This window comes from Mus caroli, chromosome 19 (assembly GCF_900094665.2).
Source record: "Mus caroli chromosome 19, CAROLI_EIJ_v1.1, whole genome shotgun sequence".
Lineage (NCBI taxonomy): Eukaryota > Metazoa > Chordata > Mammalia > Rodentia > Muridae > Mus > Mus caroli.
Genome location: NC_034588.1, coordinates 27,732,648 through 27,754,080, shown reverse-complemented (window position 1 = coordinate 27,754,080; position 21,433 = coordinate 27,732,648). Strand labels below are relative to the sequence as shown.

At 38.0% G+C, this 21,433-nt stretch overlaps 1 protein-coding gene across 2 annotated transcripts in view; it reads left to right on the top strand.

Annotated features, from left to right (window-relative positions):
- Prkg1 (protein kinase cGMP-dependent 1) overlaps window positions 1–21,433 on the top strand; it is a 1,176,530-nt gene that overhangs the window by 1,035,228 nt on the left and 119,869 nt on the right. The window lies entirely within an intron of this gene.

The window sequence follows — 21,433 nt, the reverse complement described above, 5'->3', positions numbered from 1 at the left end:
AAAGGAAAGGAAAGGAAAGGAAAGGAAAGGAAAGGAAAGGAAAGGAAAGGAAAGGAAAGGAAAGGAAAGGAAAGGAAAGGAAAGGAAAGAGAAAAGAAAAGAAAAGAAAAGAAAAGAAAAGAAAAGAAAAGAAAAGAAAAGAAAAGAAAAGAAAAGAAAAGAAAAGAAAAGAAAAGAAGAGAAAATTCATCAGGGATTAGAATGGAGGACAGAGACTGACCTGCTCAGGTTAATGGAGTATAGTCTGTTACTAAAGCTTATCTGTCATTTGGCTCCAAAGCTGCCACTCTGTAACCTCTTGTCTAGATGAACTCTGTGCTGCAGGTGCGGCTTCAAGGCCAGAAGTAACACTCCAATTGCACTGTTTAACTATAATGACTAGTGAGGTAGATGGTCCATTCGTGTTTTATATTTTAGTGTGTTTTGGTAGATCTTGGAAGTTTCGAGTAGAAAGTCTTTGAAAACCGACTCTTACAAATCCTCTAGTTAAGAACTGAGAGCTGCACCACAGAAGGACAGATTTCCAGCTCTTTGTGGCTGAGGGCTGAGCTATACACCTCCCAGCGTGTGACCATCACCCGCATCATTGGAACATGGAGGGCAAACTGTAAATGACTAGAAATTATGGTAGATACCAGAGTGATAAGGTGTGTTTACTGAGAAGCCGAAAGCCCGTGAAATCACGAAGCCTCAGTCCCAAAGCAATGTTCCCAAAGGCTCTTATCTGCCCTTATTTCTGCCCTCACTTCTTTTTTCTTGGCCCCATTGAAACTAAGAACTGGATCTTGTAGTTTGAGCATGGCATCTAAAATCCACTACTGTTGAGGGTTGGAGAGACAGCTCAGTGGGGAAGAGCATGACTGTCTGCTCTTTTGAAGAACCCAGGTTCAATGGATTGAACTCACAAGGTGTGTTATGCCATTTCCAGGGGATCCGACACCCACTCCTGGCTAACATGGGCACTGTACATATACACACCAATGGTGAACAGATGTACATGCAAGCAAAATACCCCAACATGTAAAACAATAGTAGTAAAATGTTTAAAACTCACAGCCTGTGATATTTGAGGACCAGATACTTGTTTTTGTGTGTTGGAGGTTGGTGTTTGGAACAAGGAGTGATGGCATGTCTTCTACATTGTATACTGTTTAACAGCATCCTGACCAGTACTGTCTGCTTAACACTACTAGTTCCCCCAGTGATAAGCAAAGTGTCCCCAGGAATTGTCTAGCATCTCATAGCCACAAAAATCCATCCCAGCTAGGAAGAATACAGTCAATAAGTGACAGCCATGAAGTAGCCATGTTGTCATGCCAGTAGAAATTGGACCCAAAATCCCAAGACAATGTTCCTGAAAAAGCTACTCCCAGACAAATGAAAAGCTATGTCTGGAAAAGTCTACTGGCCATTGGGTACTATAAAGCAGACGCTAGAAAAATTACAAGCACACACAAGGATCAGGAAGCCAAATGCTTCGTTCTTGATTTTTCTCCAGTGCTGATAACATGCCATTGCTAATCAGCAAGGGGGAATTATTTAAAATGTAAGACACATTTTCAAAGGCAGGAAAAAAAAAGGCTGAAATACTCTTGAGTGTGAGGATGCACACCTATGATCCCCATACTTGAGTGGCTAAGGCCTGAGAATCATTGTGTGTTCAAAGCCAGCCTGGTTTACCATACCAAGACTCTTCTTATAGAAACAACACAAACCAAAATAAAAGGAGAGAGAGAAAAAAATTAAGAACCAGGACACATTCCAAACCAAATCCTATTCTGCCACACAGGAAGATGACAATGAATAACAACAGCTTCTCCTTTCTAATCCTGATTTGTGACTCCAACAATTCAAGTATGAACTTACCTTGGTAAAAACTTAAAGTAGAAAGTATTTTACCTGAAGCATCTCAAAGAACTCCTTGGATGAAGTGACATGTGAGGTAGGTTCTTTTAAGTTTCTCAGAAGTTTTACAAATAAAGGAGAGAAAGTGAAGGCAGGGACTGGGGAGAGCAGCCTCAGTGCCTTCTTTGTAGTACTGGTTGGAACATGGTAAAAACAGAATACTTGGAGAAGAGACTGGAAAAAATATCACACAGAGCCTGAGAGCTGAGTCAGGAAAGAAGAACTGGGTAGAGCTTATCAAGAAATCTAACAAGAGCTGGAGTTGGGTTTCAATGGGTAAGAGCACCTGTTGCTTTTGCTGAAGACGAGGGTTCTAATCCCAACACCCAAATGGTGGCTCACAAGAGTCTGTAACTCCTGTTTCAGGGGATTGACACCCTCTTCTTGTTTCTGACAGCACCAGGCATTCATATGCATAAATATATATGTATAGACACGCACACATATACAGAGTTAAAGCTGTCTTACACATAAAGTAGAAACCCAATAAATAAACCCATATTTTTAAAAAGTAATCTCCTAGTGTCTCAATGTAAAGAAACTGGCCTCGTCCTTTGGAGACTATGGGGCCAATGGCCAGCTTTTGTCACTGTATCATGTATTTGTCTTTGAAGGAAGGGAGCAGAGCAAGATTGGGTTACAACACAGAGAACTGGTACAGACTATTAAAGTCACAACAGTCCTAAGGAATACCTATTAAGGTTGAGAGTTTTAGACTTGAGCCTAAAGCAGACTTGGGTGCTTGTTAAGTGTTTCAAGTGAGGAGTGTTTCTTATATCGGGACTCAGTGGCTGTCTGTCTGTAGGTGGTCAATGACCTGTGAAAGAAAGCTGGTTACAACAGAGAGAATAACTGCTTCAGCTATGGACATGCTAAGTTCGGGTCCATTCGGGTTCTCGGAATAAGGTGATCACTACCAGTTAGAAATGCTTTGATTAGCTCTGATGCTTAGAAGACAGATGCAAGTTGATACTGCAGTTCGTAAATCCCTTAAAATTTAAGAGGCCTTGCTTTCTTAAGTCGTCATTTTGTGTTATACTAGTAATAAATAATTCCATTTTCACAGCGAGAACTTGAAACTTTACAGTGTATCTGCAGCTTGCATTTTTATCCACTGTTTTTAAATTTGTTTGAAAACTCAGCAATCCTCTGAGACTCATGGGCTATTGATATGAAAAGATGATGGAGTAAGCTGAAACAATACATTTTATTTTCTAAGATTTAAACATTAAGCAGAAATCCTAAGACAAGTAACATCTGAAATCTTGCACTTGGCAGTCTAAGCAGTGGTTCTTGGTGTTTATTGGGGGGGGGGTGCAATTCTAATGCTTCTTGTATTGGTTTGGGGTTCTGTGAGGCAGGGCAGAAGCCAGGAGCACTTTCAGATAGAAGTCTAACAATAAGATTTAAAAAAAAAAAAAAAAAGGTACAATCATTAAAGTTGAAATCTGCTCCAGATACTGCACATTTTTTGGTAGAGTTAAGTAGATTTGCTTATTTTAGGAAGCATGTTTTCCTGATGACACAGTCATTATAGGCCCAGCTGGGTCATAAAAGATCTAAGGCTTTCCTTTTCTTTTCAATATGCCTCACAGTTGGTACCCATCTGAAGTACAAAGTGTGGGAACATGAATCAAATTAGCATCAGCCACAATATCAGGGATGCCCCATCCTGGACCAAGTGTTACAATGAGAGCCCTTGCAGAACTTATCTCTCTGGGTGAAATACAGTGGTCGCCTTTTCTACAAGCCCTTCTACAGCAATGTAATTGAGCTAATTTGAATAGATAGCAGACTACCCAAGGCCAATCATGATATGGTGGTCAGCAAGGAAGACACTGTCTTGCTAGCTGAATTGCAGACGGGTAATGCATTATCATTGGGAAAGAAACTGAATGACAGCAGTTAATGAGTCTCTCTCTCTCTCTCTCTCTCTCTCTCTCTCTCTCTCTTTCTCTCCAATATACTCTATGTATATAGTAATACACATATAACCACTGAAGAGTAGACTCAGAAAAAACATAAATATATATTGTTAAATTGAACCAACTGTTAGTATATTTAATTAAGTAGGTCATTTCACCTAGATTTTTTTTTCAGCTTTGTCCACACACAGAGATAACATTAGCACATTAAATATTCACTGAGGCTTACACAGAAGTAGATTTGCAGATAAGGACTAATTAAACACATCACTTCTCTCCCAGCACTTCTGCAAGGAATAGTTTGTTTCCTCTTCAAATGAATGAAGCTTCAGAAAGCCTGTGCCACACCCCAAAATGAATAACATGTAAACAGAGTCAATCACACTCCTGTCCTGACTTAGCAGCTCCACTGATTCACTCTAAACCTAACTCAGTTTCCTTGCCTTCTTACGTCTCTAGCTGTACTTAGTCATTTAAGTCATTTTTATCTGTGCTTTTATAAAGAGTTCTGTGAGGGCTGGAGAGATGGCTCAGTGGTTAAGAGCCCTGACTGCTCTTCCAGAGGTCCTGAGTTCAATTCCCAGCAAGCACATGGTGGCTCACAACCATCTGTNATGGGATCTGAAGCTCTCTTCTGGTGTGTCTGAAGACAGCTATAGTGTATTCATATAAATAATAAATAAAACCTTTTTTAAAAGAGCTCTGTGGATTAGGCATCTTTACTTACCTTCAGAAGTATTTCCCTGAAGAGACACGCAGTGGGAAAATTAGGGAGTCTAAGGTCAGCATGTTTTAAAAGGATTTTCTAGAACCATTACACAGCATACTCCTCAGTGGCAGTCGTGAGAATATATTGCAGTTTACCACCACAACCAGCTTAAGTTTTCAATTGAAATGACTGAAAAAGAAAAACAGACAAAATTTTTGGTGAGTCAGCCCAAATCTACCACTACCCTAAAAGACTACATTTAACATTTTTCTTCTTTTCTGGTTGCTGCATGGAGCTTAGTTATTAACAACTAAAGCTATGGAAGAGTGGTGCATTGTTTGGCGATTGCATCTTTATCCCAGGGAAGAATAATATATTTGAAAGGCTTCAGAAAATGTGAAAGAAGAGTGAAAGTCAAGATGAGCTTCTTCTGAAGTGTCAAACGTAAATACTAACGGTGAGCAGGGTGCCAGGGAAGGAAGGGCACATCAGAGAAACAATGGAAATTATCCAAGTGTGTAACGCACTGCGGAGCCAGAGAACCAGCCTGAGAGAAGATTCAGGGTACTGATGACAGGTAGTGCCATGGGCGGTAGAAAGGGAAAAGATGATGAAAGGTAATTCATGAATATGAGTACCTACATGTGTTTTAGGGATGTGTGTGTATGTATGTGTGTATGCATGTGTGCTCATGTGTGCATGCACACACACGTTCCTGCCAACTTGTACACTTGAGGCAAAGGCCAGCTTGTAACACTCAGTTGTCTTCTTTCCGCACTAGTTCAGGAAAGGATGTCAGGCTCTATAGCTGGCATCTTCACCCTGGGAGACATTTTGTTTCAATACCATCATCTGTTAATCCTCACAATAGCCCTGTGGCGGGGAAAGTCACCAAACAAGGCAGTCTAGAAAGGGAGTTCAATTGAGAACTAGAGAAACTCAAAGATTTGGGCAGAATCTTCCCTAGTTAGAATTTCAGGGTTATCTGCCTTCTGTACCTTGTTTTGGTTGTTGCCTTCCTTCCAACAAATTAAGAGGGAAACTTGATTCTTTTGGGGGGGGGTTTAAAAGACAAGTAGAATAAAAGTGTTTAAAAATATAAGAATCACACATAACCTTTTACACCAGGCTCTAAGTAAGCTCTAAGTAGGCTCTAAGTAGCCTGAGTAAGAGGCTAAAGGTACTAAGAGTCCAAAGGAGATTGCAAAGGTGGGCTTGAGGGGCTCTAGTAAAAAGGAGCATTGGTAGAGAAGACGAAGATTGGCATTCTGAATTGCAGTAAACGATAAGGTAATTAGGAAGACGGGAGGCATAGGAACTAGTATGGAGAGAAGCTGGTATATGCAGCTATGGTAAGGAGAATATGATCTGTAAGTGAGATACAAGTAACACACTCAGAAGTGGCAGATGCGTGAAGACTTAGCTTTTGAGAACCTTTAAAGAGGGGTTTGACTAGTGTACTACATAAGAACCAGATCATAGTAACAATATCTGGCATTGTTTACTGAATTTATAGTTTTTGGTGCCTTATATAATTTTCCCAAGCCGTCTCCTACATCTACTGTTGCTAACCTGGAGACACTGGCAATGTCCAGAGGCAGTTTTGTTAGTACACTAGATTTGCTGCTCATGTCTTGTAGACAGAGGTCAGGGCTTCTCCTAAGCATCATATAATGCCCCGGGCATCTCTCTATAGTAGAATTATCTGATCAAAAACACCAGTCTACAGGAGTGTGAGAAATCCTAAAGCAGGCTCTTCATAAAGTACAGGAACTGGGTACATTGTAGAAGTGTGAAGTTTCTGTGAGATAAAGCTAGTATAAAAGATTAAATATATGCAAGACCTTAGGTATTTAAGAAAAATAACCCTATTGGTGAGTTAGAATAAGATAGCAAAGACAAATATTTCAGTAACTTACATTAACATGTGGCAGAGGGAGACGTGTGTGATATGTACTGAGAGAGGTGGAAGGACAGCGAGAGGAGATGAAAATGAGGAAATCCAGTCAGGCACAAAGCAGCAGGCAGTGCAGCTCTGCAAACTCAAGTCCCCACATCTGGGGAGTGCTGCCTTCTCCCCAGGAAGCTCAGACAGCACATGGAGGAGGGCTCTTTGAAAAGACCTCCAGGCTAATAGTAATGTCCACTCTGATAGAAGTTAGAATCAGGATGAAGGGAAGATGAAATAAATGCTAGCTGCAGTATGGTGAAGATTAAAGTGAAAAAGGACACAGGATAGTAGGACTCCTTAACTGGCTGTCTGGCCACAAAGGATATTTTATGGTGTAGGGTTAGAGACACTGTTCTGTTTATTGACTTAAAGAAGAGTCCACAGGGAGACCATCAGTGGAAAAGGTATTGATGAAGGAGAAGAGGAGAAAGTTGAAAGAATTCATGCAAAATACCAAAGGAATAGAGATGGCTCAAAGGCTGAGTGTCTCCAGCCCTTCCAGGGGACCTGAGTTCAATTCTCAGCACTGACATTGGGTGGTTCTCACAATCACCTATAACTCCACGTCTAGAAGACCTGACAGCCTCTTCTGCCCACAGTGGACAGACACACACACACACAAAGATGAAATAAAATTTAAAGAAAGTAAACATGAGGTTTGAGACAGATGTTAGATAGTTGGGAACTAATAATTAAGTTGGCCTTCATGAACAAGGAGGAGAAGCCCCAGAAACAAGAAGATAATGCTTCTATCAGAGAGGCTGGCTAGAGAATGCTCATGATGTGGTGGGAATCTGCTACATTTTAATTTTGCTGTCACCTCCTTTGAATTTAAAACATATTAAAATCCAAGGTGGCCATCATAGTTAATAACAATGAGTAGAGTTATGATTTCTTGGTTTTGTGGTTTGTCTCTAAAGTGTTAATAGATCCAAGAAAGTTGAGGGTTTTTTTATTTCTTCATTTATATATATTAAAATGTCTTTAAGTAACATAACAATGTGTACAAGGAGTATACAATGTGAATTTTAAAATGTATGTTGTATGAACTTTTAAAAATGTAGAAGCAAACATTTTCCCCAAAAAAGGGACACAAGAAAATATATCTTCCAGTTTGCCCCCAGTATTTCTTCATTGTGCTTATTATAGACTAATTATGTCTCTTGATCTGTGCATTGAGGTCCTAACACCTCATGTGACTATATTTAGGCACAGCCATGAAAGAAATAATTAAGGTTAAATAAGGTCATTCTAATCCCATAGGATTGGAGTCCTTGTAGCAGTCAGAAACACACACATTGAAAAGCTGTGTTGAGGACACAGAGAGGAGAAAAGTCTCACCAGAAACCGACCCTGGCCAGTCCTTGGTCCCTGACATCCATTCTGTATACTGGTACATACCTAATTTCTTTTTCTGTTTTTAGTGTAGACTCTTTTATTTTGCATGGCAACACCAGAGGAGTAATATGCCCTCCTCATTAGAGCTTTTATTGATGGATGTGTAGAGAATTCAGATGAGCTGTTAACATACTCCTCTTTAAAGGCTGGGTTGGCTGAGGAGGCTGGATGCCAGAGAACAGGTATGATTTCAAGGCCAAACCCCAGATCTCTAACATCTGCTTCAGTCTTATATGTGGGGAGGCAGAATGCTGTCAGCAATAGTCAGTATTCAAATATACAGAGTTCAAATACGGTCAACCTTGTGGCCTTCAGCAAGTTGATTTAGCCTCGATTGCCTCATCTGTAAAACGAAAGTAAACCCATGTAAATATATAAAATTAAAAATAGTGTAGCTTTTCTTCACATTTTGCTTGATATTTTTATTAAACTCGAAAGCACTAATTTATGATACTTAAGGATATTTTTACCCATATCTAATGATTCTGGGAGAAACAGGTTTATTTTCATTTTTATTGTTTGTTCTTTGACAATTCCATCCATATATCATGTGCATTCTGAAATTTATAATGGCCCCATCTGTCACCTCTATTCTCCTTTCTTTCTATAGGCCCCTTCCAACTTACAAGACCTTTGCTGCTTCTGCTGTTGTTGTTGTTGTTGTTGTTGTTGTTGTTGTTGTTTGAGATCCACTGATTTAACCAGAATCATCTGTGTGACCTTGAGATTGGAATATCTCTTAAAGCCTGAGTGAGCTCTTTAGAGAGTACACCTGAAGACAATGACTGTCCCTCCCTCAGAACTATTATTAGCACAGAAGTAGGGTTCCTTCAGTTTCTCACCAATTGGTGGTTGACTGCTAATAAGCTACTGTAGGTTCGTTAAAGGCACCCACCATACTGAGAGATCATAATTGCATTGGCTGTGCAGAGCTCAACGGACTCTATTTGATGGCCATTCTCTTCTGGCTCCTACATTGTTGCCAGCCCCTCTTCTGCAATGTTCCCTGGGCCTTAGAGGTGGGAGATAAAGATGTCTGAGCACTCAACTTATTCTTAGCATCAGAAGCAACCATGTGTTTCTGCATTCACTACCCACATTGCAAAGAAAAGCTCTCTGACTGAAGCTGAAAGGAGCATTTGTCTGTTACTATAAATGTAAATATGTAAAAGGCAATTTGACACACTGACAATTTAGCTAAAGGAAAGTATTAAGTTTACCCCTATGATCAAAGACCTCCCTGGCTGTGGCTCTTTGTCCATGTTTACAATAAGCAAAATGAATTCCTTCCTGTGGCTCAGGCCTCAGACCCTGTTAGAATGAGTTATTGCCTCCTTAACAGTTGTGACATTATTGCATCAGCAGGCTCATCTTGCCTGGGAGATGGGTACTTGTAGCATGGAAGGTTAACAGCTAGCTATAACAGTCTCAACCCCCTGAAGCCTGTGTAGTACTTTCTAGCACCGTGAAATCTAGCCAGCCTGGAGGAAGCTTCCTGCTCAGTTCCAGTTTGCAGTTCAGATATATGGCATCTTCAGCAATATAGCCTTAACGACTAGTTCAAATGAGCAACCAAGAATTTCTTTTCCCAGTCATGTCATAAAGGCAAAAATAAAAAGTTCACTGACAAATTTTTGTAAGATTGCTAAGCTAGTGACTAACATCTTTACTTTTAAGAGTTTTAGGTCACATATAAAATTTTCTAAAAAAAAAAAAAAGATACCATGAGATAAATTTATTGTACTAAGGGTTCATTTTTAGCTTACATATTGCTTTGTAATTACATGGTATTTTTCTATGCAAACTGTAAATGTCATACAATTTTAAATAGACATTTATTAATATTCTTTAAAATTTTGATATAATAAATACAGACTGCATTAACTATATATCTTAATCATTTAACTAAATGAAGGTTATTTATTCACATGGAGAAGAGCTTTGGTAAACTAAATGAATTGATAATTTTAAATTATTTATAAGACACTATGCTTGAAAATAATATGTGAGAGATTTTATAATGCTCTAGTATTTATTTTAAAAATGGAAAAATCTAGAAAAGTCAAATGTCTACCAAGTTTTGATTCTTATTACAAGACAGATCCTAAGATATTCTTGGAATTGAGAATCTTCTCTGTTATAAGAAAACTTAAATAACTTAGTATTGATACTTGGTTTCCATGGGGCAAAATGGATTATTTTGATAAAATTTGTGAGACATCTATGAGATATTAAAATTAACTTTCCACACAGTGCTATTTAACTCAGTCAAGGGAGTAACATAGATCCATCGATGTTGAAGATACAGTAACATGAGGGAAGTCCTGGCAGTGATAACTCATGTGCTTTGATATACCTAATTTTATTTGTAGATTTTCACTGATATATTTTTATTAGGATTTAAAATGTAGCTAGAGTAGTCACTGAAGCTAAAATTTTGATCTAAATATTTATATTTTATATTTCACATAGACAAATTCTCAAAGGAACACACCTTGAGTTAGAAATAAAAGTTTGTGTCAGGAAAGGGCAAACATTGTCATCTTCTGATCCTATGCTTAGACTTGACTTGCAGTGATTAAATCAAAGGATGCATTCATCTTCCCTTTCCTTTCAAGTTTTTATTATAAGCAAGTAATCTTGTAGTAAACAAAAAAACTACTGGTGGATTGGAAATCTAGATTTAGGTGTAGGAAAAACAACCAATATTTAAATACAGTTGTTTATAGGTGGTGGTAAGTGAGAATGAGTCAGAGTGACTTTAAATTATCAGTAAGGCTTTAGGTTAAAGAGTAAATGGTATTGGCTTCTCTGAGAAGAACTGTCTAAAGAGAATACACTTGATCTGAGATTTTAATGGTAATAAGGAAATCCTATGTGAACACGTGTGCAGAGAACATTGCAGACATATGACATTTGTCCAAAGTCAAATGCATGGAGGAAATTAGAGTGGTTGTAGAGGCCAGCAACATAGTGACATCATCCAACTTGCGTTTTAAAAGATTATCTTGCCTGCTTATAAGGAGGAGTGTCCCCAAAATAAAACAAGCCTGTCCAAGACAGGCACTGGTAGATGAAAAGGACATGACATACAAGGGATTAACTTCAAAGTATTGAAACTAAAATCAGTAGTATTTAGATCGACTCAACATAATGGTGGAAGTGTAAGAGGAAGAGAACAATCTAGAAAGTAGTTTAACAAACACTTCCAACTTTTCAGGCTGTATGTGATCTGTTATTGTTGTTTAACCTGGCTGTACATGTGAAAACAAGTGTGGGTAATCCACAGTACATAGAAAAGTGTGTCTGTGTTCTAACAAAACTTTATTTATAAAATGTGCAGTATGCATTGCTTTGTTTCAAGATGATAGTTTGCTAACCTCTTGGTTCAGAATCATTCCTTGAATGCCTGAAAAATAGTTCTTTTCCAAGAAACTTTATTCAGAATCTTACAGGTCCTGAGAAATTCCTTTCAGATAAGTGTCATCTTTCATGACAAGGTTGAATGAGTAGAGAGTCCTGGGCTTGCTGAAGAAAAGATGGCATTGTTCAGAGAATCAATCCTCCTAAGCCACCCTGATCATTTTGAAAATAGCTTAAAGTAAACCAGCAGGTGCTCAGGTTATTGATTTGCTTAGATTATTTTAAATTACACATTTGTGTAGCATATGAGCTAAATATAAGGTGATAGGAACAGTGCATGATTATTATCTGTTTTGCTCTTATGCACTATGCTATATATATATATATATATATATATATAGCATAGTGCATAAGAGCAAATATATATATATATATATATATATATATATATATACTTAAAATGTATACATTGGGTCTTTTTTTGTTTTTGTTTTGTTTTGGTGTGTGTGCACATGCATGCATGCCTAAGCCATATCATGTGTGTTGATGTCAGAGGGCAACTCACAAGAGTTGATTCTCTTCTTCTACCATGTGAGTTTCAAGGATCTAATGCAGGCTTGGTAGCAAGTGCCTTCATCCATTGCTCCATCTCAACAATTCAAAGGCAGGCTTTAAAAATGATTATTGAAAACATCATCCACCATGATCAAGTAGGCTTTAATATATGGATGCAGGGATGGTTCAATATAGGAAAATTCATCAATGTAATCCACCATATAAACAAATTGAAAGACATGACCATTTCATTAGATGCTAAAAAGAACTTTGACAAAATCCAACACCCCTTCATGTTAAAAGTCTTGGAGAGATCAGAGATACAAGGCACACACATAAGCATAATAAATGCAATATACATCAAGCCAATAGCTAACATCAAATTAAATAAAGTAATTCCACTAAAATAAAGGACAAGGCAAGGTTGTCCACTGTCTATCTCTTCAATATGGTACTTGAAGTTTTAGCTAAAGCAATAAGACAACTAAAGGAGGCCAAAAGGGATTCTATTGGAAAGGAAGAATTCAAAGAATCATTTTTCACAGATGATATGGTAGTATACATAAGTGACCCCCAAAACTCTACCAAAGAATTACTACAACTGATAAACACCTTCAGCAAAGTGGCTGAATACAAAATTAACTACAAATGGTAAATGGACTGAGAAAGAAATCAGGAAAACAATACCCATTGCAATAGCCACAAATAATATAAAATATCTTGGTGTAACTCTAACTAATCAAGTGAAATATATGACAAGAACTTAAGTCTCTGAAGAAAGAAATTGATACCAGAAAATATAAATATCTCCTGTGGTCATGGATCAGTAGGATTAACAGAGGAAATATGGCAATCTTGCCAAAAGCAATTCTTTTGAAAAATGAATTACAGATTCATTGAAATTCCCCTCAAAATTCCAACGCAATTCTTTACAAACCTTGAACAATTCTCAACTTCATATGGAAAAAAAACATCTTAGGATAGCTAAAATAATCCTGTTCAATAAAGGAAGTTCTGAAGTTATCACCATCTCTTATTTCAAGCTGTACTACAAAGCAATAGTAATAAGAACTGAATGGTATTGGTATAAAAACAGACAGGTTGATTAAATGAATTGAGTCAAAGACCTAGAAATAAACCTACACACTTATGGACACTTGATTATGGACACCAAGCTGCCAAAAGCATACAATGGAAGAAAAGGAAAACATTTTCAACAAATGGCTCTGGTTTAACTGGATGTCTGCATGTAGAAGAATGCAAATAGATCCATATTTATCACCCTGCACAAAACTCAAGTCCAAGTGGATCAAAAACTTCAACATAAAACTGGATACACTAAATCCAATAGAAGAGAAAGTGGGAAATAGTCTTGAGCTCATTGGTACAGGAGACAACTTCCTGAACAGAAAAACAATGGCTCATGCACTAAGATCAACAATTAATAAATGGGACCTCATAAAACTGAGGGCTAAGGACATTGTTAATAGGACAAAACAGCAGCTTATAGATTTGGGAAAGATCTTTATCAACCCTACATCCAACAGAGGACTAGCATCCAAAATATATAAAGAATTCAAGAAGTTAAACACCAACAAACCATATAACACAATTTATAAATGGAGTACAGAGCAAAGCAATTCTCAAGAGAGGAACCTTGAATGGCCAAGAAGCACTTAAAGAAATGTTCAACATCCTTAGTCAAAAGAGGAATTATGAAATGGAAATTAAAACGACTCTGAGATTCTACCTTACACCCATCAGAATGGCTAAGATAAAAACCTCAAGTGACAACTCATGCTGGAAAGAATGTAGAACAAAAGGAACAGTTTTCCATTGCTGGTGGGAGTGAAAACTTGTACAACCACTCTGGAAATCCAACTATTGTATTCTTAGAAAATTGGAAATTTTTCTAACCGAAGACCCAGCTGTATCACTCCTTTGCATATACCCAAAAGATGTTCCACCATACCACAAGGACAGCTGTTCCAATATGTTAATAATAGCTCAAAACTGGCAAAACCCAGACACCCCTCAACCAAAGAATGAATACAGAAAATGTGGTTCATTTACACAACAGAATATTACTCATTTATTTTTTAAAAAGGACATCATGAGTTTTGCAGGCAAATGAATGGAACTAGAAAATATCATCCTGAATGAGATAACCCAGACCCAAAGGACATAGATGGTATATACTCACTTAGAAGTAGCTATTAGCCATAAAGAGACTTGATATGCCAGGGTTAGGAGATACCCAGGGAAGGCTTCTATCCTCTCTGAAGAGTAGGGACATGGATGAGGTAGGAGCAATTGGGATGTAAAATGAATATATAAATTAATGGAAAAAATAAAATGATTATTAGATATATATACACATGTACATACATATAAACATAATTTATATATAAATTAAAAACTCAAAATATCCATGTTTATTTAAAAATTTCCATTTATTCTCTGTATTATAAATGAGTTGTTTAGAACAGATTGTTGCCTTATATAAAGACATAATCAAGAAAACAAATCTGCTTTACATAAGTGATTAATTTTGTACCTATATTTGGAATTTGAGAACTTATTTGGAGATTTTAGCATGGGAGTGCAGCTACTGGTGTACCCTTGACTTGAAGGTCTCTCCTTCTCCTATTTGGGAAGACCATCCTTGGGCAACGTCATCCTCTTCCACCTGCCATAGAGTTCACAGCTTTGGGAGAGATAAAAATGAGACATTGAGAGAGGAGGAGACACCAGCCTAAAGAACCAGACTGGCTGCATCAACCCCAGTAACCCATGAAGTGACAGACGTCACAGTCAGATACCTTGCGCGTTCCCTATTTTGAATTTGACAGAATCTGATAAATTATTCTGACTTTTATTATTCTTATATTTCAACCCACTGAGTCTAATTATCTACTCATAATTTTTTTTTTTTTTTTTTTTTTTGGTTTTTCGAGACAGGGTTTCTCTGTGTAGCCCTGGCTGTCCTGGCACTCACTTTGTAGACCAGGCTGGNCACTTTGTAGACCAGGCTGGCCTCGAACTCAGAAATCCGCCTGCCTCTGCCTCCCGAGTGCTGGGATTAAAGGCGTGCGCCACCACGCCCGGCTCTACTCATAATTATTAAACATTGTATCACAATAAGAATCTAGTAAAGCACAAGGATTTAGTCAACTAACATAACTATGTTAGGTTTAAATGCATACATAGCTTATAAGAAGTGCTTTATAAAATGTAAATTGTGTGTAAATGATTTTCTTTGTTGGCAACATGTCAATCCTTGATATTTGGAGTCCTTCAATTTGGTCTTTTGTCTTCCTCAGAGTGTTAAAGCCCATTTCTCTTTAGACAAGAATATCATCGCGTTGCAATCGAAGAACAAAATTATACACATTTTAGACATACCACTGAGTAATCAGCTCCCTTCAGAAAGATGTTTTGGTGTAATAATGACAACATCTTAATAACTGAAATTATTACCCACTGAGTCAATCACCATAATGTCCCCAAACAGACACTTTTCCTAGAGTGAGGAGCAGCAGCCTTTCAGCTGACGCCTCTTAAGAAAAATGTCTACAAATGTTAACATTCTCAGTGCGAAAGGGTTATTTCCTTTCTCTGTCTCTTTCCCTCTCTTCCTGCCCCATCTTCCATCTGCCTCACTCACCTTTGTTCTTTCTCCCTTCCCCTTCTGCATTAGTTTCCTTCTGCACCTTTCAACCATGTTTAAACTACCAATATTAAACAGACAGGACACTTCAGATTTGCTCTTCTGTGTCTCTGCATTTGTGAATCTGTATTTAAATAACACCAATAAAATCATTCACCTTAAAGAATACTGCCTGGTCTTCATGGGGGTCCCCAACAACTGGATCAGGGACTTACCTGTCTGTGGATCCTGCTCCCCTAACCGAGCTGTCTTGTCTGGCCTTAGTGGGAGAGGATATACTTAGTCCTTGAGATGCCAGGTTGGATGGGCTCTCCAGGACAGTGTTGCAGTAAATCTCTCCAACTCAGTTATGCCCCAGCAATGAAAACACAACACAATTAATATGAATCATGGGCAAATCTACCTCTACACTACTATTTTCCACAGCTTATGAGACCCCTAAGACTTGCTGTTTCTCCAGGCCATGTGCTTCTGCTCTGCTTTTCTTCTTCTTCCTCCTCCTCTGCATCCTCTCCCTCTTCCATTTTCTCCTTCTTCTCTCTCTCCATCTTCCTCTCCACCTTCCCTTTTATCTGCCCAATCATTAGCTCTCCTTTATTTTACAAATTAAGGTGGGAAGCAGGTTTATAGGAAATCAGCTGAGTGCTGACTCATTCCTTGTTAGCAGCCACTCACAGGAGAACTAAATTAACATCAAATATAATTAGCTCCAGGGGTATCCACAACAGGAGAGGCCTTCCCCTTCTTAGAGAAGAAGGGGAAGGGGGAGGCTGTGTGAGGAGGAACTGGGAGTAGGGGGGGCTTCAATTGGGAAGTAGAATGAATGAATGAGTGAATGAATGAATGAATGAATGAATGAATGAATGAAAGAAAAGGGAATTCTGCCTTGACATTTTAAAATGATTTATTTATTTTTAATGTATATGTATGGGTGTTTCTACTGCACATATATCTATATACCCTCTCAGGTATGCCCAGTCATTTGGGTCTTAGTTAATTACAGATGCAGTCAAGTTGACAACCAAGAATAGCCATCACAACCACCTATAGCAATATGTCCTAAAAGACCTGTTTAACAAGGATCCACAGAGATATTATGTATTCTGGGGAAGAGTGTATGACCAGGAATACAGCCTAATGGTGAAGAGCCTTCCTTGTAGATGCAAGGCCCTTGGTTCAATTGCCTGAAGTGCAAATAAATAAGCCCATAAATAATAAATTTATTAATTAATTCTTTAATTCTACTATATAGATAATCAAGCTGTTTTTAATAATTTATTGACCAGAGGAAAAATATATAGTGTGGATCCCTTTGGACTCAGTGATATTTCTTGAAAGTTCCACATCTTCTTAAAGTACTTACATATAGTATAGTATAATATAATATAATATAATGTAATATATATAAAGTTTTTGTTTAAAAAGACTTTCTAATTTATCAGGATCTGATTAGTCAATGTTTCATTATTCTTTTGCGTTAGATTGCCTTCCAAAGAAAAAATATTTACAAATAATATATGGCCCTGAATTCCCAAAGACAAAAATATGATTCTTGGTATGTTTATCATGAAAAGAAATTATTTATGTTCAATTTATAGTCTAGAGTGCAAATACTTATGTTTGTGTACCCAGTTATGATACTTCCCTGTATCCCATGGATATATATGTGTCCATGTGTGTTTCTATATGTATGCAGAGACAGAGTGATATATATTCTATGACATATGTACATCCACTTACCTGTTAGCTGCTAAAATATTCCTTAAAATGATAAATTAAGTATGTATACAATAGCGCAAAGTTAAAAATAATATTGAGTCATAGCTAGTTAATTGCTCTAACTTAACAATAACACGACTACACTGAGAGCAAATGAAAGTTTCTCCCCAGTCACTTGTCACTGGGTAACTGCAGTATGTTAGAGTTTATCTGATATCAGACTTTCTCTAAGTTTAGATATGGACCAATACCTTGTACAGAAAAGTAAGAAAATTAATCATAGAAAGAAGAGTGGTGCTGAGGTAGTGGCACACACCTATAATCCTCCCAGCCAGAAGGCCGAGAAAGAAGGATCATGAGTTCAAGACGCTTGTTGCATGGCAAATTCTAGACTAGAGTGGATTTTAGGGTTGGAAAAATCATCTCAAGACAAACTAGATAGCCCAAACTAGATACCTACTAGAGAGTAGAGTAAAACCATATACTACTGTTGAATAAGAAATATTATCAATAAATGACTCCTGATGACATTCTGCTACACTCATAGATCAGTTCCGCCATCAAGTGGGAACAAATAAAGAAACCCACAGCCAGACAATATGCATGTGAGAGACCTTGGAACACTCAGCCCTGAATGGGATATCTCTATCAAATCCCTTCCTCCAGGTTGTGAAATTGGAGGCAGAAAGGGTGTAAAAGAGAGAGAGAGGATGGAGGACACCAAGAACCCAAGGGCTTCTAAATAAACATGAGCAACGATCATATGAACTCACAGAGACTGAGGCCATATATGCAGAGGTCTGTACCAGGTTCTTTGCATATATATCATGGCTTCTAGTTTAGTGTTTCTATGGTATTCCTGGGTGTGCAAATGAGTGGGTCTCTGATTCCTGTGCCTTCTTTTGGGCTCTTTTCCTTCTGCTTTTGTCTACCTCCACTGTGTTCACTTTTGTGTTATCTTATTATATTATAGTTTTATTTATTATTATTCCTCAGAAGCCTTGACATTTTCTCATGGGAGACAGAAAGGAGTGGATCCAGATGGTCGTGGGGGCAGCAAGGAAGTGGGAGGAGTAGATGGGGGAGGGACTGTAAGCAAGGAATAGATGGAAGAGAGGCTGTAAGCAAGGAATAGATGGAAGAGAGGCTGTAAGCAAGGAATAGATGGAAGAGAGGCTGTAAGCAAGGAATAGATGGAAGAGAGGCTGTAAGCAAGGAATAGATGGAAGAGAGGCTGTAAGCAAGGAATAGATGGAAGAGAGGCTGTAAGCAAGGAATAGATGGGAGAGAGACTGTAAGCAAGGAATAGATAGAGGAGAGACTGTAAGCAAGGAATAGATGGAAGAGAGGCTGTAAGCAAGGAATAGATGGAGGAGAGGCTGTAAGCAAGGAATAGATGGAGGAGAGACTGTGATCAAGACACATTATGTGGAAAAAATCTATTTTCAATCACAAGAAAGAATAAAAAAGAAAAGCTGACATTTTATGCTATTATTTGAGTGAAATTTTAGGTTTCTGTTCCCTGTCTCTAGCTTCATTAGAATGTAACTAACAAAAATTATAGGCGTTCAAGGTAAAAAGCAAATAAAAATTGCAATAAGGTATTAATGAAAACACAAATGAAATAATAGAAATAAGTAAAGGGAAAGTGTTTGAAATCACACTTGAGCATTTTTCTCAATAATGGAGATTACAAGTTCTCATTTATTTTATTGATGACATTTTTGAGAAACTTTAGATTTGCCTATTATTCAGTGTAAATTAATAAGTTTATTATATTAAACTTCATATTTTGAAATGAGTCTCTTAATTTCCTGGGCCTGTGACTCAAAATTTCCTCTTTGTCTCCTTTTGTATATCAGCATGACCGTTTTTAGCACAGATAGAAGTGACCCAGCCTCCCGGATGGATCACCACCAGGGAGCTGAGATAACAGCTGTCCTATGTTGCCCTAGTCTTCTTGATAGTTTTTGCAAAAAGTAATTAAAAATGAAACCAGCTAAGTAACTTTAGATTCTAAATCATCAACTCTTCTGCTGTGGTTCACAAACTGACTGCGTTACTGATTATTGGGTGTTCCAAATGCATGTCGTTTAGAGATTAAGATTATGAAAAGACTGTGGGTGTGATTCAGTATTATTCAGCTTGTCTAGAATTTAAGAGACCCTGGATTCAACTCCCAGTACTTCCAAAAAGGAATCATACAGATGGGACAGGGGAGAACACAAGGAAAGGAAAGTGATCGACATTCGAGTTGTAAGAACTGTCATTCAGCCCCCTACACAGATCCAGGGCTGGCAAAGAAGGCCGTCTGGAATCCCCATGGCCAAAGAAGACATAGGGACTACTCCGAGCAAACTGACTAGCTAGAAGAACCAAGTCAAGTTCTGTCTTTAAGAAGAGATCCTGCCTCAGTATATAACATTGGAGAAAGATCAAGAAAGACCCTTGGCATCAGCTTCTGTACATATGCAACCACACACAAACATACATATACAAAAATTATAGAGATATAAACTGAATAACTACATAACTCCTTAAAGCTCCTCATTAAGAAGAGGGAAGACCAATGGGTGGTTACTTCATTCCTCCTTAGAATAGGGAACAAAATACCCATGAAAGAGTTACAGAGACAAAGTTTGGAGCTAAGATGAAAGGATGGACTATCCAGAGACTATCCCACCTGGGGATCCATCCCATAATCAGCCACCAAACCCAGACACAATTGCACAATGCCAGAAAGATTTTGCTTAAGGGACCCTGTTATAGCTGTCTCGTATGAGGCTATGCCAGTGCCTGGCAAATACAGAAGTGGATGGTCACAGTCATCTATAGGATGGAACACAGGGCCCCCAATGGAGGAGCTAGAGAAAGCACTCAAGAAGCTGAAGGGGTCTGCAACCCTATAGGTGGAACAACAATAGGAACTAACCAGTACCCCCAGAGCTCGTATCTCTAGCTGCAAATGTAGCAGAAGATGGCCTAGTTGGCCATCACTGGGAAGAGAGCCAGGCCCCTTGGTATTGTAAACTTTATATGCCCCAATACAGGGGAATGCCAGGACCAAGAAGTGGGAGTGGGTGGGTAGGGGAGCAGGGCAGTGGGAGGGTATAGGGAATTTTTGGGATAGCATTTGAAATATATATAAAGAAAATATCTAATAAAAAATAAAAATAATGATAATTTTAAAAGCCTATGCAGTAAACTGGGCAGTGGTGGCACATGTCTTTAATCCCAGCACTTGGGAGGCAGAGGCAGGCAGATTTCTGAGTTCAAGGCTAGCCTGGTCTACAGAGTGAGTTCCAGGACAGCCAAGGTTACACAGAGAAACTCTTGTCTCGAAAAAACAAGAACAACAACAACAAAACCCTATACAGTACTAAAGTTTTTCTAGTATCGATTTTTGAATCGGAAGGAGAATGCTCATTTTGTCCCTATAGCCCATCACATTTGATAGGTGTTAAGATTTAGAGAGAACTTCTATCTAAGCACATCAATAAAATGGATGTGATACTAAAAGCATCACTGTACAATTCTTGTCACACTGAGCACTGCCTGGAATATTCATGACTCTTACCAAATACTTGACAAACAAACTTAAAAGAAGAAAGATTCATTTTAGCTCACTATTCCAGAGGGTTTGGCCCATAGTTACCTGGTTCTGTGTATGGAGACTGAATATTATAGCAGCTAGATGAGGCAAAAAGAAAGCAAGTGGGCACCAAAGACAAGATATTGCCAAGGACCTGGCCAAAGTAAACGATTACCTCCAGTGAGGCATTACCAGAACCACATGAAACTGAAGCTCTGGTTATTATGTGGAAGTCCCCATAGGCTTCTATTGGTTTTCTCTTTGTTATCCGGTCTATTTCGGTGGTTGCCAAAATGTCATATGTAAAGGAGTTATTGTATACTGGTTGTATTCAGTACATTTCAAAGGTAATTCTACTATTTGTGTATTCACTGGGTTCTTTTTTTCTATAACATATTTTAAGCATATGATAGATGATGCTTCATTATATAAAATAAATCTAAACACAGTTCTAGATATACAGTAGATACTGAATATATTGGCTTTAACCTTCCTACTTCATCCCAAAGTCAGTTTTTTTTTTTTTCATTTTCAAATGAATTTATTTTTCTACAGTTCTTTCTTTGTCACTGATTATTTGCTTTCTTTTAACTGGAGATGCAGCTACTGTTGGCCTTTTACAGTTTCCATTGAGAATAATAATAAT